Here is a 17,581-nt window from a genome sequence, read left to right as displayed (position 1 = left end):
GCTAAAAACGGAACTCTAGGAGCCAGTAATTCCACTACTGGGTATTTTAACCAAAGGAAATGAAAACACTAATTCGAAAAGACATATGCACTCCTATGCTCACTGCAGCATTATTCATAACAGCCAAGATCTAGAAGCAACTCAAGTGTCCACCAACAGATGAATGGACGAATGGAGCCGGAGAGCTTGGTCCTTGCCTCGTCCAGTCGAAGAATGAATCTCGTGGACAAAGGAGAGTGTGTAAAGCTGCAGGAGTTTATTAAGTAAAGATACAGAGAAGGCCGTCAGAAGTGAGAGGGGTCCGGACAGGGTTGCTGCTGAGGGCTTTTTTGGCTGGCCTTTTATAGAAAACCTGAGTAAGGAGTTGATGGCCTTGAGATTTTGGTTTGAGTCTTGGTGATTACGTGATGGGAAGATACTTCCTAGTATTTTGGAGGCAGGGGCCAGATGTACTTCCTTATCTGTTTTTATTGCCTTATCTGTGTTGCATCTCAGTGTCCTTGGGATTTATGGGAGCCCAACCCTGGGGCCTTTCCCTTATCTTTCCCTGCCTAGCCTTATCTGTCACTAAGTCATAAAGAAGGTAGAGCGTGTGTATACACACACATACACACTGTGGAATATCATGCAACCATAAAAATAAGATTCTTGCCATTTGGGACAACATGGATGGAGCCAGAGGGTATCATGTATGCTAAGCAAAATAAGCCACAAAAGAAAGACAAATATGGCATGGTATCGCTCATGTGTGGAATTAGGAAAAAAAAAAAAGTCAAACTCATAGAAACAGAATAGAAAAGTGATTGCCAGGGGCTTTGAGGTGGGGGAAATAAGACGCTGGCAAAAAGGTACAAACTTTCATTTACAAAATGAATAAGTTCCAATGATCTCGTGTATAACATGTGACTGTAGTTGATAACACTGTATTGGATACTTAAAATTTAGGAGTAGAGCTTATGTGTTCTCATCATTAAAAAAAGGAAATTTAAAAAGGAAAAATAAATATGTGAGGTGATGATGGGGATGGCTGTGTTAATGAACACAAAGAGGGAGGTTTTTTTTTTTTTTTAAGACAAGGGCTTTTTTGAAAAAAAAAAAAAAAGATTTTATTTATTTGAGAGAGCACAACAGAGAGAGAGGGAGGACAAGCAGGGGGAGCAGCAGAAGTCATGACCTGAGCTGAAGGCAGAGGCTTAACCAACTGAGCCACTCAGGCACCCTGAGGAGAATCCTTTTACAACACATATATATCCAATTATCATGTTGCATACTAAATATATTAGAATTTTCTTTGTCAATCTTCTGTCCAAAAAAAGCAGAAAGAAAGGAAGGAAGAAGGAAAGAAAGAGAAAGGAAAGAAAGAGGCTGTCCTAGAAGAGGATGAAACAGATTATTGCAAGTACCAGGGACTTGGGGCTGGGTGGGGGAAAGCCGTAGAGGGGGCGTTTCAGCAGGCTCAGAACACAGAAGCATAAGCCAGACACACTGACAAGGGAATGAATAAGCTACAAAGTGAGTTTGGCACGATAAGAAGGACCACAGAGTGGGGGAGCGTCCTGAGGTTCTGGGAGACTGAAAACTCGGGAGAGACTATTTGGCATTACTTAGTCCTGACTCATGAATACATAAGCCAACTTAGATCATGCTTTTGGGGATTGTGTTGATTTTGGTCACTACACAGTGCAACTTAAAATGGGTCCCAATTGGGACCTAAATTTCTAGAAAGGGTTTTATGGTCCAGGTTCTACCTGCTTCATTTATGGATGGGGAGATTGGGAGCCAAGGTCAGGTGTCCGGATCCTCAGAGGACTGGGTGGAGGCATCTGAAGTTGGAGTCCATGATGAAACTAGCACAAATATGTTTTCAGGAGAAAAACCAGAAAGCAGGTGTGAACTCTTCTGGTACAGGGGGCGGTAAATCCTATTCTGGTTTTGAGAATTTCATTTTTCTTTTCATTTCTTGTCACATTCATTTTAATTCAACATAAAGCATATACCACATTATGTTCCTGGCTTAGGAGTTGTCCCAAGAAGTGAGCTCAGTGCTTTAAAAAGTAAACGTGAAACTTCCATTGCTAGAACAAGGTGGTAGCAGATACATCCTGTACAATTTATGAAGGGATGATGGCTTTAGAAAAAGAGGCACAGCGATGAACACACGTTTGTTAAGTTAAATGGCCAATATGGTAAAATGAAAATAATCTAAGTAAGTTTTAATTCAGACAAAATAAGAGCTAGGAGGAAACAGTATTTTCAGATGAGGAAAGACAGTTCAGAAAAGTAAAGGGTCTTGCCTAGTAACAGAGGCAGCAGAGCCAGGTCTGGAATCCAAAGCTCATGATCGCTGGTAAGAGTTTCTCAACCATTTAATCCTACCCAAATATAGGTGCCAGGGCTTTCTCTTTCAATTTTATCCCCACTTCTGTGAATGTAAGGCCCCTTGCCTTCTGCTTAGGGGAGTTTATGAATGTCCCATGGCTGTTGAAAAGTGTGGGGAAAAGGTGTAGATTTCCCGTTTACCTGAGGCTTGGCAAAGTCTTGGGGACACAGTGAGGAATCCTTCACTTAAATGATCAAGGGATGATATTATGCATGCAGTTGCCCATGGAAGGACCTTGAGCCTGAGGGACAAGAAGAACAGTAGGCAGGGTGCCCCTGGAGCACCCCCAAGGCATAGAAGAATGTTCTGGAGGCACTGGCTTGGCTGCTGTTTTCACCATTGTCTCCCAGTGGCACCTGGGCAGAATTTCTGTCTCCCTGCAAGGCCCATAGGTCAGGTTCTCAATGCCCACTCCCCGCAACCTGACCCCCTCCAAGCTCAGGCAAATGTCCACTTTATCATTGTCATCTTTCTATTGGGTGTGTTGAGTTTGATAACGGTTGCCATTGCTTGGTGCCTACTCTGGGCTAGTCATACTCCAGTGCAGTAGTTAATCTTCACAGTCTTGGGCTCTTAGTACAGTGGACATTCATGAGTTCACGCAGAGGGGAGGTCACTTTACTGGGTGCCGTGTTTGCGAGATAAAGAATAAGTATCATAACCACTTCTATGACATTTAGGTTAAGTTGTTCATCAGTGTGCATAGCTAAGGAAACTTAAGTCTCTTTTCCCCACAGGCAAACTCCTGTCTGGGCTTGCTAAGTGTTATTAATGCCGGGGGACAAAGAGTGTGGGTAGAGAATGCAAATCTGTCATTCATGAGTATGTTTGTGGCTTGGGGATTTTTCGAGTTGTTCTGCAAAGCTGCATCAGGTAGTTGTATTAATTTAAAATTCCATCTTATTGTAAAATCTTTTCTACCAAGGTGCTATAATAATTACGGTTAGCCCATCTACCCAGCTGAGTCAATGATTGTTACATAAGCTATCTAAATAGTGTCAGCAAATATGAACATGTATTTTTGGCCTGAAATTGATGAATTTGGCTCACAAAGAGGCTGAACTTGTGCTTCGGGTTGTTTACTAGGTTGGGTTGATTACCAAGGCAAACAGTTTGAGCTGTAGGGGAGAACAGCTCCACCCTGTCTTAATAGCAAGCTTCTTAATCTCACACTTTTTTTTCCCCAAGTTTTTATTTATTTATTCGCAAGAGACACAGAGAGAGAGAGAGAGAGAGAGAGCAGAGACATAGCAGACGGAGAAGCAGGCTCCATGCAGGGAGCCTGATGCAGATCTCAATCCTAGGACCCCTGATCATGACCTGAGCCAAAGGCAGATGCTCAACCACTGAGCCACCCAGGTGTCCCAGTCTCACATCTTAAAAAGAAAAATTGCTGTGACCATTTAAAAAGTTGTGTGTGTGTGTGTGTGTGTGTGTGTGTGTGTCGTATGTATGTGTAAATTTGGAAGGAGTAGATGGGAGGCACCCAAACGAGGCCATTATACACTTCTTAGCATAGTTCAACATAAATAAATCGAAGATCAACTATCTTTTCAGATTATCAAGAAATGAGACTCCTGTGAGTTCATAGATTACCAGTCCTAACACCAGCAACCCCCCCCCCCGCCCCCCGCCCCCCCCCCCCCCCCCCCCCCCCCCCCCCCCCGCCATGTCAGGGCATTTGCAACTAACACCAGGTAAAAGGAGGAAGGGGAAGGTCATTATGCGTGTCTCAATCTGCCACTATTTACAGAGCCCTCCCCTTGTGTGTGCGAGTTTCTGTGGCTGTGATAGAATCTGAGGAGAGATATGGGGGACTCAGGAGATCCCAGCTTTCCCTACCCTGCAGATCTTTGGTTAAGGTTGGGCCGGGAGGGGGGCACAAATAACAGAGAAAGAGATTTCGTAAAAAATGGTATAGCTGGTACACGGAAAAGGTACAAATCTTGAAGGTGATGTGGGGAAGAGGAAAGTTGGAGAAATACTGAACTGGTGGGAAATGGTTAGGGGAAAATCAGGGGATTCTCCTGAGTCTTTGGAGTATAGCTTCTTGCAGGTAGTACCACCAGGGTTCTCTCCAATTCCCCAAGCCCTACCCAGTTACAACTGAGAAGGTAGCCAAGACTTTTTTTTTAAGATTGTATTTATTTATTCATGAAAGACACAGAGAGGCAGAGACATAGGCAGAGAGAGAAGCAGGCTCCATGCAGAGAGCCTGATGCGGGACTCGATCCCAGGACCCCGGGATCACGACCTGAGCCGAAGGCAGATGCTCAACCACTGAGCCACCCAGGTGCCCCAGTAGCCAAGACTTTAAAGATGGGAAGAAGCCAGGATTGAAAGAGTCTCTACAGGAGCTATGGCAGCCGAGTGGGTCTCTAGTGGGCAAGAGATTACTTTCAGTTCCTCTGTTGTTTACTGCCTCAGTCGCTTGGTTTCAAAATGCTCCAGTGACCAGCAGACTATCACAAATTCGCTCAGTGAAATTACTATCACAGGCAGTAAAAGAGGTCAGGCAAGGAAGTGGTTCACCATAAAATACTACAACTCCCTTTAAGATTATGTAGATGACAGCAATTTCTTAGCCCAAATGATAGCTTTGTTTCCGTGATTATCTCCATATATTAAAACCCCCCAAAGGAAACAAACACCTGAACCATCAAAAAGTGAAGTCTATATAAGAAAAATGTTGGGAAATCAATGGTAGGGAAGGCCTTCTTATGAAGCATGAGAAAAATGAATATGGGGATATGCCCCGAATCCTTACCCCACATCCTCACATGTACATAGATCTGTTTGCATTAGATCTACACGCGCAGGCCTCGTCTCCAGTGATTCTTCCTGCAAAATGGGAGGATACACTGTGGAGAAGGGAACAGTGAGCAAGGTGGGGTTTGTACCTTTTAAGTACAAGTGGGGAAGAAATGTGGAGGTAGGGGCAGCTTTATGAAATAGTCCACAAACAAACCTGTGGGGGGGGGGTAGAGGGTAACTTTGAATATCTAATAGACGTAGGCTCAATACCTTTATGATTAGACTGGAGATAAATGGTCCTTAATTGTTCTTATCTGATAAAGTTGAATCTTGTTTTAAAAGTAAGAAGTGGAACACCTGCGTGGCTCAGTGGTTGAACATCTGCCTTCGGCTCAAAGTGTGATCCCTGAGTTCCGGGATCGAGTCCCACATCGGGCTCCCTGTGGGAAGCCTACCTCTCCCTCTGCCTATGTCTCTGCAGCTCTCTCTCTCTCTGTCTCTCTCATGAATAAATAAATAAATAAATAGATAAATAGATAAATAAATAAATAAATAAATAAATAAAATCTTAAAAAAAAAAAAGACATAAGCATAAACCCAAAGACAATACCAACTTTAGTATCTCCCTGTAGAGGTCAGAAACAAGTTTGCCTTTTAAGAAATTCAAGGTATGAATTTCTGTATTTGATTTTGTGTGAGAGAAACCATGAATAGCTTGGAGTTAGTTGTGTGTTTTTTTTTTAAACTAGGATCTCTGCTTGTATCTACATAAGAAGGCTCTGTCTGTGTGTTGAGAGACTGTCCATATGCTCAACATGTCTTGCAAAGACTTAGAATTTACAATATTGTGAAGATCTGCTTCTTTAAAATGGATGTATGTATTTAAGCCATCTGTGGTATGAGTCATTATAGCCGTCGTTTGTTGCATACTTGCTGTGTTTCAGTAACAAATGCTTCCTGTTTAAAATGCAATATTTAATTTACTCCTCAAAATAACCCCATGAGATAAATACAATGATTACTCTCATTCTTGAAGGGACAAAATAAAGGCTTGGTGAGTGTGGGTAACTTTTGGAAGGTCGTGGGGTAGTTGATGGTGGGGCTGGGGCATGAATGACTATGTGGAGTCCAGCAGCCGGGAGCATGGTCTCCCAGCCCCTCCAGAACAGCCTCAACCGTCTCACTGTCTCACCTCCTGGCAGCAGGGCTACAGCGGGGCCTTCCCCTGGAAGCTCCACATGGATGGTTCCTTCCTTCCATCTTATATTCTGATGCCCTGATTCCTAAACCTGTTGGCCCACATTGAATCAACCATTCCAGGGGCCCTAAAGAGCTCATTAGCTATCTCCCCCGCCTTCCTCTGTGCCTTGTAGAATACCCGTGCTGTTACTTGATGCCCTAGAGCCTCAGAGTTTTCCTTGAGCACTCCTCATCCAAGAGGGAGCTTCCTCCTTCCCACCGCCCATCCCCTCTACTCACACCCGTGGTAGGACAGGCAGTCTGTGCCTCCTTCATGGTCACCTACTGACTGACCCTTGAGGTAAGCTTCCCCCAACCAGCTTTTGTCTCCAAGGACCCCACCGCCACCTGTCTTCTATCAGCCACCTTCCTCCAACCTCTGGGTCATTCATTCACTCACACACACTCCTTGAGGCCTGTGACGTCTGGCTCCAGCCTGTCTTGCCGTCCCCGGGCTCTGCGAGCTGCGGGCCGGCAGCCTTCAGCTCTGTGTCGCCTTAGCACCTGCTCTGCTCCCACACCCTCTGAGAGCCGGCAGCCGCCCAGGAGCCGTGAGCTCACAGACATCCTTCTGTGACCATCACCAGCCATCCGAGCGCTGCTCCTGTTCCGTCACTGTCCTCCAACCTCGCCTCAGACCCGAGTGTGACCTGTGATCTTTCCAACCGTCGGTTTTCTTTTGTCCTGTCATCCCTTGTCCTTGACCCCTTTGCATCAGTCCCAGCTCAGAAGCTCCATGTCGTCACTCGAGCATGAGAAGTTTCTGTTTCTCACCAGTGACTCACCATTAACACCAACCCAAGTGATTCCAACTTTAAATTCATCGAGTCACATAACTAACTGTATTGGCTTCATAAAAACCTTTTCACTCCCCTCCCTCCATACACAATATCCCCTGGGCAATACACCTGCTGAGACATTTAGGGTCCGCTCCCGTCCCTCTTCATCCAAGGGGCCATCCCTTAAAGTTTTCCTGGTCCCCAAACATTCTTCCTCTCTCCCTGTCTAGTCCCAAAGGATGATTTCCCTCCTGTTTTTCTAGAACGGTAAGCTCCCTTGATGTCTCTGCATTTCTGTTCCAAGTGAGTTCCTTCATCGATAAGTGAGGACCTACTTCAGGACTATTAACACTCGATATTGCCTACGGCATAAGGGAAAAGAACATCTTAAAAAACTTTGGTAGGAGGATAAAGTAGTATGACTTTTTTTTTTTTTAAAGGCGTACTGGAAATTAGTATCAAAACTGAAAATGCACACGCCCTCTGACCCAATGATTTGCCTTCACTTCTAAGTATTTAAGAAAAAACAAGAGCGCCAAGACGTGTGTACAGAGATGTTTACTGTGGTTTTGATGTGAATGTTTCTCTTTTGGCAAAATGACCAAATAAATTGTGCTGTAGTGAAGGGCAATTTTCTATAGCTGTCACAAAGTAGGAGGAAAAAACCAAGCACGCTGACATGGAAAGATACCCACGATACACAATAAAGTGAAGAAATCAAGTTGCAGAATGGTAATTAGTTGGGGGGCGAGGGGATGCTTGCTTGGAAATGCACATACAGACCAATTTAGAAAGGTAAAGTGATAAACTCTTTATGCTCCAGTTTGGGCAGGGTGATCGGTGTCAAGAGGTGGTCAACCTCTGCTTTATTCACGCCTGTAATTTGAATTTTGTTACTATGTGGGCATTACTTTTATCATTCACTGATATAAAGAGAAAATAAAAATCACAGCCCGCACAGACACAGCCTTTGCCACATTTGCCAACGTCTTAGTGCTCACCACAACCAAGGCACCTTCCTTCAAAGGGCCAGGCCTCGTTTCTGTTCCCTTTAAGTAAGCAATTTCAGATCAGAAATTTCAGGTCACGGAGAGACCTGGATAGAGACCATCCAAAGGAACATGCACGCCCTTTCATTTTTATTCTTTGCACCAAACGCTATTCCTCATGTGTAGGTGTTTTCACTTTGGTTGGGGCCCTATGAGTGAGCTTTCTTCCTTTTTCTCTGATGTTGGCTGATGGCCTAGCAGGCCCTTGGCCTCTCACACTGGAGGTGGGATGAGTGGAGCCAACGGGAGGACTCTACTTGCTCAGGATTGATTGTTGCATGACCTTGTTCATGACCTCTCTGAGGGGGAATATCAAATTTTTTATTTGAATTAGGTTCACCGGGCAGGTCCCATTCAGATATTTTATAGCAAAACTAAACAGGGAGCTGGCATATGTCTCTGGATACAAAGATTTACCCTATGGGAATATTGTAAGCATTAGGGTCTTTTTTTTTTTTTTTTACTGCCTTACAGGGAATATCCTTTATAGGAAAGGTGTATTTCAATTTTGCGTGGCTTGCCTTGAGAACGATTATCAGTTATGGTTTATTATTGTCAGTCTTTTTCCAGAAATAGAAGATAAACTTAGATGTATGGCAAGTACTGCAGGGACCACACAGAGAATCCAAGCTTTCATCGTGTCTTCTAGAACACTCATGTACTTCTTCCCCTGGCCTCCCTGATTTTCAGAGGGCCTCCTGTCCAAGGCTAACTATGATCCACTTCTTGTGGCCCACGCCACCCCTTCTACTTCCGCGGGGACCCAGGTCCATCCATTATCCCTTAATATGTTTTTTGTGGAAGCTCCTATACTTTCATTCTCTTCCCCCTGTCTCTTTGACCTTTCCTCAGTTTAAAATCAGGCTCCTGTCTCCTCCAAATTAAAAACAACCCCAAATAATGATAAACATTACTCCAAACCGACCCTTCCATTGTTCAAACTCTTCCTATCATTGGCTGCCCTAGCATATTCCTTCCGTTGGCTGAGCTCCTGGAGAGGGGCCTCCCTGTTGACTGTTTTCACCTCACCTGTCACTCAGTCACCCCTGAGTCTGGCTTTCCCCCTCTTCTCCTTCCTGACACGATTTCCTCCAAACCCTCAAAGGATCTCCTCCTTACTAAAACTGATGCCTTGTCTGGCAGCTTCGCAGCACTTCAGAGTGAAACCACCCCCTCTTCCCTTACACTTCCCTTGGCTTCCTCTGCTTTCTCCCTTCTGTTCCTCCTCACTCTCAGGGTTGACTCCTCCTCGGCTCACCTCTGCCTAGTGGTGACCCTTGGAAATCTGTCCTCAGGGGCTCTCTCTGCCCACCATTCCTTCCTTGTCTGGGCCACTGCACTAACTCCCAGGTTTCATCCATCATCTATGTGCAGAGGACCATCAAATCTCTACCTTCAGGCCACACTTCTCCCCTGTATGCTCAACTCATAGTTCGAGGAGCTGCCAGCCTTCGAAGTGACAGGTGAACAACATGATGATATCCTTGCTTACATTTTCACCTCACATCACGGAGATAACTTTCCAATATCCCTAATATCTTTTCTATCCTGTGTTAAAGCTACCATCACATGCCACATTTTGTAGGCTCTACCTGTATGTGATAGATACCATAGAAACAAAAACTTAAAAAAAAAAAAAAACCACCACCTCAATTAAAAAGAAATCGAAATCTTGAAGAGGTACAGACACTACTTCTTTGATAGAGCTTTTGTTTAGATCCAAGGGAAAAGGATAGGGAACTTTGTTAAATCTGGACTCCTATTTATTCTCATTCTCAAAAGGTTGAGTCAGTCTTTGCTAAAAGGCAAAGAGTTTTCTTGTAATGCTATCATTAAAAAAATAATTCTAAGAATTGTTGATTTGAACCTTGAGGTTGAATATGTTTTTTATGGGATGTTTACTATAGAAATCGACACTTGTTCACCTAAACTTGTAAATTGTGGTTTTCAGAGGAGGTTGATTTACTTTGTCATCATTGAGATGAACCCACTGACTATGAGCCTCCAGGAAGCTCTCTGAGAAGTAGGGATGCAGGTGGAAATATTGTTCCTTGTAAAGATAATTTCCAGGTAAGCATAAACAGCATTCTAATAGTTGAACCAAAAGATAAAATGCAGAGTCATGCTTCTTTGGACAGTGCAAAGTTGATGATTCAACGTGCAGGACAGAAGTGGGAGCCGATCTCTTCCTGTATGTTATTTTTCTAAAGTTTTAATTTAAATTCCAGTTAGTTAACATACAGTGTAATAGTAGCTTCAGGTGTCTTCCTTCCTGTATTTCAGAAGCAATTGCTGTGCAGAAAGAATTTCTCATTTTGTAACTAACTTGTAACTTGGGTCTACGTTTTTTTTTTACTCTGCTCACACCTATCAGAAGGACGTGTGACCAAGGGCCCCCAGTTGATGCAGATGCTTTTATCTAGCACTGATCAAAGACACTGATGGGACTAAGTTCTCATTCCCAAATGGCAAAAGGTAATAAATGAATGAATGTGGATCTTTTGCAGAACATTACATGGAATACTTATTCAGTAATGTACAGGACTGAAATAAATTCACTTCCTTTTTGATACATAAGAATTTGGGAAATAATGACATCTTGCCATTTGCAACAATGTGGATGGTGCTAGAGAGTAATAGGCTAAGTGAAATAAGTCAGCCAGAGAAAGACATGCCATATGATTTCACTCATATGTGGAATTTTTTTCATATGTGGAATTTAAGAAACGAAACAGATGAATATGGCTGGGGGGATGGGGTCGGTGGTGAAGAGATGCAAACAGTAAAACATAGTCTTTACCATAGAGAACAAACTGAGGATTGATGGAGGTGAGGAGGTGGGAGGATGGCTTAAATGGGTGACGGGTATTAATGAGGGTACTTGTTTTTTTTTTTTAACTTAATTTAATTAAAAATAATTTTATTTAAATTCAATTTGCCAACAGTTAGTATAATACCCAGTGTAAGGAGGGCAATTGTGATGAGCACTGGGTGTTATGTGAGAAAGTGATGAGTCACTAGATTTTGCACCTGAAACTAGTATCATACTGTATGTTGACTAACTGGAATCTAAGTAAAAACTTGAAAAAAAAAAAAAAAGAATTTGAGAAACTTCACATGGAAAGGCATATTATATATATATATATATATATATATATATATATATATATATATATATATACTGTGTGTGTGTGTGTGTGTGTGTGTTAATGGAGAAGAGCAGAAGGGAAAAGTAAAGGACTTTGGAACCCTAAAATAAATCAGATGGTGGATGAGCATTTGTCACAAGCTTATCCTCATACATGCTTTTTGTGGGCAATGAACACAGTAGCATCTGCAATTGTAAATAATCTACTTTTCTGGTAAGAGAGTTGTGGAGGTCTCTCTGGCAGGCAAAGGTTTTCTTTACCTGAAATTAGTCTTTTATTAGTTTAGATTTTGGCAACATGCTCAGGCCAGGCTCCTAGTCTGTAAAAAAAAACAAAAACAAAAACAAAAACAAAAACAAAAACCACTCTGTTTTTTGCAGTGCAAGTGGAACACATGAGCGATTTTGGAAATGGACCACAGAGCCAGATGGAGTTCTCCGGGGATGAGGGGTCTGTGTGGCGCAGGGAAGGCCAGGTTCTCATCTGGTCTCATAAATGCCAGCACAGCATGGAGACCTAGAGACTCGGCTCAAGGGGTTTACCTACTAAATCTGAAGTAGCGGAGCTAGTTAACCACATGCAAACCGGTTTCATTCTTTTCCCACCTTAATGTTAAAAATCACCTTTTATTCTGCTGCTGAGACAGATTCACAGCTCTGTTTGTCTCTCCTTTAGGCGGATTTCTTCTGGGTCTTTTTACTGGGCACTGTTATTAGAAAGAAAAGGAACTCTATTTAGCACAGGGCCCAAGCACGCTGGCCTGGCAGGAGTGTGCCAAGGCTGGAGAGGCAGACGCCACTTCTGGGAAACTAGAGAGGACCCGAGGGGAGCATTTATTCCAAACCACTTAATCTCAGTACAGATACCGCTTGTGGGTATTACAGTTATTTTGAAAGAATGCAAAGAAGCAAAAAAAAGGGGAAAAAAAAGAAAAAAGAAAAAAGAAAAAAACACCCTTCAGAGATCAGACCCTCAGAGGGCAAAAGTTCAAGGGAGGATTTATTTTAATGTTCAAAGGGAAGATGGATGGTGAGTGAAATCGAGAGCACTGATAAAAACGTGAAAGCTCAGAAAGCCCAGAAGTGCCGTTTGGTTTGCTAAGTGTTTGTTTCGCCCGAGCCAGAAGCTAGTCAGGCAGATCTGCCCGATTCCTCAAAGGTTTTTCTAACTGGCTGCTAGTCTCAGGTAAAAGCCATATACTGCAGCCTCAGAAGCGTGCATGTGCATGTGTGCATGTTATGCCTGGTTCTTTGTAGATACAAGGAACAGAATCATAGATGCGTAGGACCTTGGGTGGTGAGCACTAGTGGCATTTTATTATAAGCTAAAGCCTACAGCCGATTTTAGGCCCACCACTTTCTGAGGCTTCCCCGATTATCTCTCTCTAACGGGAAGGATTTACCCACCCCTTATCTAGGAAAGACATCTTGCAGAAGCTGAAAGGAGTAAGGGACATTCACGTCATTTATTATGAGCCTGTCTCAGGGACAGCTGCTGGCTAAAACAGCGACACGACCTGCCACTGCCAAAGCATTTCATCTCCCAGCTGGTGGTTATTATGATCATCGTTGTTTTGTGAAGCTCATATCCAGGGAAAATATAAAAATTATATATGGCCAGCTAGCTAGGGGCTTTTGGACGCCAACTTCATTTATCTGTTCATCATATGTATTTTGAGACTCAATATATACATCAGGCAAACCTTAGGCTCTGAGGTCACATAAGGAAAATAGATATGGTCTCTGCTCTTGGGCAGTAAAGTGGGTCTTAGCACTGTGTGACTTGGTGCGAAAATTTTGCTCCTCTGCTGGAGAAACTTGCAGGTTAATTGCAAGCTCTGCGGCCTCCATTCGGAGAGGCTAGGACATGAGCAACAGCCCGGGAGATCGTCTCAGTCGCTGCTGAAGGGTAATAAAGCATGGCCATGCACACGGTGAGGCTCTGGGATGCTTGACTTCTTTTCAGGTGGCTCTGCTCCCCAGGAGGGACCCAGGACAAAATGAAAAGGCAGACCATGCTGGCCATCGAGAAGAGAGGGTTCCACAATACACCCTCCCAACAGTTATTTTAACAACAATAACAACAACAACACTTGGTGCCCTGTTTCTTGTGCAAACTGTGGTGGGGAAACCATAACTTGGTGAGGATGGGCTCTCATCCTCTTGTTTCTACCATCTGTTAGGTGAGAAAGAAACAGCCTAGAGTGGGTGCAGCTAAGAAAAAATTTAGTGACTATTGTGGCTTGGACATATCTTAAAGTATGGTCAGTCAACTAGTTCTTGAATATATCTCTGAGCTGAATTATTAACAACATATGTCTAAGTGAACATAATAGGTACAGGCTTGCAGCCCTCCTTCAGGTACACATTTGGGATTTTCCCAGATCTTGAGGAGGAGGAGAGAACATAAATGTGAATTAAAATGATAACAATAATTTATTAGATTATCTTGCCACTCTTCTCTTAGAAAGTAGCGCTTCCTCTTTCCAGAATATGTGAAGGTTATATTTGGAACCACCCTTGTTTTGAAACTTTGTTTTAAATTAAGCTTAGTTTGGGCTGGGTTGGGTTCTGATGAGAATAGTCTTATCACAAGAGCCAAGAATAGTTCCATAAAAAACTGTCAGTAAATACATGAAAATTCATGAGTCCGTAATGATACTCAGGAGAGAGCCAGAAGAAACTCATTTGAGGTAGCTAGTACTGACTCCTTATTTGGAAGCTATGTAATTGAAGGGGAAATAGGTTTAATGTCTTTCCAATAGGAACTCTATGTCAGGGTAACCAAACAGCTCCAGTTGACAAGATACAACTATTTTACAGAAGAATGCCAGCTAGATGTAGAAGGATAGGCATAGAAAAATCATAATCTTGCCATTCCAATGAGAATGTAGATCCAAGAAAGGACTATCAGCTTGTGGAGGGACATTTGCTAGATAGTGGATGGGACCTGCACCATTTACGTTGATCCAAAGCAACACCACAGTGATGAGGTTCTGGTCATCAGGAGAAAAAGATAATCATACAACGGATGGCTCAGATTGCCATCACCCTAACTAATGGTAGATCTAGCATCAGAAATGGTGGGACAACCCGATAGTACATGTTCTCCTGGTATCGTGCATTCTGAGGTCACAGAACCCTTGGGATGCAATCTAGCCAACGATATTCACTTGGGGTCTAATCATCCTGTAAATGTAATTTCTGGGAGATACAAAGGAGAGAGGAAGAAGCTAAATGACACCATGGGTTAAGCAAGTGGGGGTGGGGGACTTCTAGGCTGGCCCACTGGCTACAGTAAGAAGATTCCACAAAGATACTAGTGTCTAGATTAAAGGACGCTGAGGACATGTAGCAAGCAGGTGGAATGCGTGGTTTGAGACTGGTTCCTGGCATGAACAAAAAGGCTATGAAAGACATTTAGGGGGACATTTGGGGGAATTTGAATTTATAGACTATTAGAGTATGATTATTAATTTTAGGGGTGATAGTGTTTTTTTTTTTACATAAGCAAGCGTTACTAATTGATTAGAAATGCATTTTGAAATATTTAGGAGGTCATGTCATGATGTCCCTAATTTATTCTTTACACACACACTGTCCTACACATACACAGACTCTGAACCAACCATACTTGTCAAAGTCTGGCAAGTAATGTGTAAGTTGCTATCAAAAAGTGAGTAAAAAATGTCACATTTTCTAAAGATCGAAGTCTTTAAAGTGGGTAACACAAAAAAAGACTACCATGATTATTTGTTCAAAATAATGAGGAAGCCTCTCTCTGTGTGTCTCTCATAAACAAATAAATAAAATCTTTAAAAAAAATGAGGAAGGCATTATCATAAGCAGATAAGTAAGAAAAAACATTTAAGAACTGATAACTAAATTATTAGTACTTCTCCAGAACCTAATTTCCACTGGGTGCAATTAATGATTTTTATAACTTGTATTCACTTAGTGCTACTCAAAATCTTCATCTACTAGTGAGAGTTGATCAGTGGTAAGGGAATGTTTGGATAAATTATAGCATGCCCGTATTGGAAATATTGTGAAGTCCTTAACAATTAAGATTCAGATTCAATTTAACGCTTGGAATGATATTTAATAACATGAACACACGCTTACAGTACAATGGGAAGTGCAGGAGATGCCACTATATTGCAAAACGGTCACAATTTTATGCAGGTGTAAATGATTCAGCCCCCAATTTCTGTAATTGCTGAAAGGGGGTAAAGAGGTGGCATCTCGTGTAGTTATAGTAACACCGTGATTGTCACAAGAAAATAAGAGGAAAAAAACACCCACAGAGGAGACCGTAAAAAAAAAAAAAAAAAAAAAAAAACCTGTTGCGCTCACACGGCATGGATTGTCTGTGAGCATTGTTGTCTGTTTTAAGCAAAAGTGAGGTGTCTCACCACATGGGGCAGATGTGGTGAATTTTCTGTCATGAGAAAAAGAACCCCCTAATTTTACTCATCTCCAAAACTGAAAGTTGAAGAGTTGAAGCCCTTTTGCCCTTCAGTACAATTAAACTCAAGAGAGCCTCGTTGCTGCCAGGCACAGGCCCAGATGGCGGACTAGGAAAAGCCAGTGTTGCCCAGGCAAACACAGGAGAAGCATGCACACGACACAAGGCAGAGGTGTTTAAATGTACGGTCAACCATTACATTGTTCCCGAACATTCTCTCACTCTCCAGGAGGGCGGCCAAGCCTGTGGTGCTGCCAGGAGATCGGATCAACCGCGAGAAATGGACTCCTTTGTCATGGGCAGCCTTCCTGCCCTCTGCTCGGGAGAAGAAAAAGTGTTACATGCCTTTACGATTTTGAGGAGACCTGCCCTTCCATGGGATGGGGAAATAAAAGTCTGACAATGGGAAGCAAACCCCACCAGTCCCAATGATTGAAGTAGGATTCTCCCCAACAACTCACGAGGTGGAGGTAGGGCCATGGGCGCTGACGACAGAAGACCTCTAGGCTTCGGTGTGCATCCAGGGGAGCCAGAGCCAGAGCCAGAGCCAGAGCCAGAGCAACAGATCTCACAGAATCTCACCTACACACCCACACGCACGTATGTATGAGGAACTAGGACCGGAGTGGAACAAAAGGGACCTTCACCCTTTCTTACTCTCTATATTTCTGGATTAAAATTCTTTTTCTCCTTTTCTTTTCTTTTCTTTTCTTTTTTTTTTTTTTACAGCAGCCAGTATTTACTTCTTTCTTTTATACTTTTTCCAAAGAAGCAGAGACGAGTTCGCATGCCCCTGGCAGAAATGTAAAAATGGTACAGCCGCTTGAAAACGGTTTGGCAGTTCCTCAAAAATGAAACATAGAGCTACCATGTGACCCAGCCATTCTTTTTTTTTTTTTTTTTTTAAATTTTTTTTTTAATTTTTTTTTTTATTTATTTATGATAGTCACAGAGACAGAGAGAGAGAGAGAGGCAGAGACATAGGCAGAGGGAGAAGCAGGCTCCATGCACCGGGAGCCCGATGTGGGATTCGATCCCGGGTCTCCAGGATCACGCCCTGGGCCAAAGGCAGGCGCCAAACCGCTGCGCCACCCAGGGATCCCCTGACCCAGCCATTCTACCCTGAGGTGTTTACCCGAGAGAAAAAGAAATCTATGTAGGCAGAGAGACATGCATGTGGATTGAAGCATGTTTGTCACAGCCAGAAACTGGAGGCAACCCAAACGTCCACCAACTGCCGAAGGGATAGCACACTGGTTATGGTGTCAACTGAATCCAACAATGATATGGAACAACCATGGACACACATTGCAACTTGGATGGATCTCAAAATAATGATGCTGTAAGAAGCCAGGCGAGAAAGAGTCCATGTCATGGATTTCCATTTATAGAAAATTCTAGAAATGCAAACCAGACTCTGGTGACACAAAGCAGATGGGTGGTTGAATGGGGAGTGGGGGTGGTGCGGGGTGAGAGGAAGGAATTCATTACAAAAGAGCACAGTGAAACTTTTGGGAGTGCTGGGGAGGCTCGCACCCTGCGCTGGGCTGATGGTCTCTGTGGTGTAGGCTTCACCAACATTTATCCAACTGCACACTTTAAATAGGTGCAGTTGATTGCCTACTATAGCTCAATGAATCTGTAAAAAAAAATGTACATATTTAATATAGGAAATTTGGAAATAACCTACGAATGAAGGAGGGAAAAAAATAGCACCTTTACTCCACTGGGAAGACAGTGGCTGACAGGTGGGGCTTTTCCATA

The 17,581-nt window shown here is 43.0% G+C and overlaps 1 long non-coding RNA gene across 1 annotated transcript; it reads left to right on the top strand.

Moving 5' to 3' along the window:
- The first annotated feature begins 4,025 nt into the window (after window positions 1-4,025).
- Window positions 4,026-16,511, top strand: LOC144290197 (uncharacterized). The gene is made up of 3 exons (XR_013357989.1): window positions 4,026-6,008; window positions 10,153-10,271; window positions 11,731-16,511. It is a non-coding gene; the product is annotated as an uncharacterized LOC144290197 (long non-coding RNA).
- Window positions 16,512-17,581: the final 1,070 nt, after the last annotated feature.

The sequence above is a fragment of the Canis aureus genome, chromosome 19 (assembly GCF_053574225.1).
Source record: "Canis aureus isolate CA01 chromosome 19, VMU_Caureus_v.1.0, whole genome shotgun sequence".
NCBI lineage: Eukaryota > Metazoa > Chordata > Mammalia > Carnivora > Canidae > Canis > Canis aureus.
Note: the sequence above shows the minus strand (reverse complement) of the source record. Positions and strands in the feature narration are given on the sequence as shown.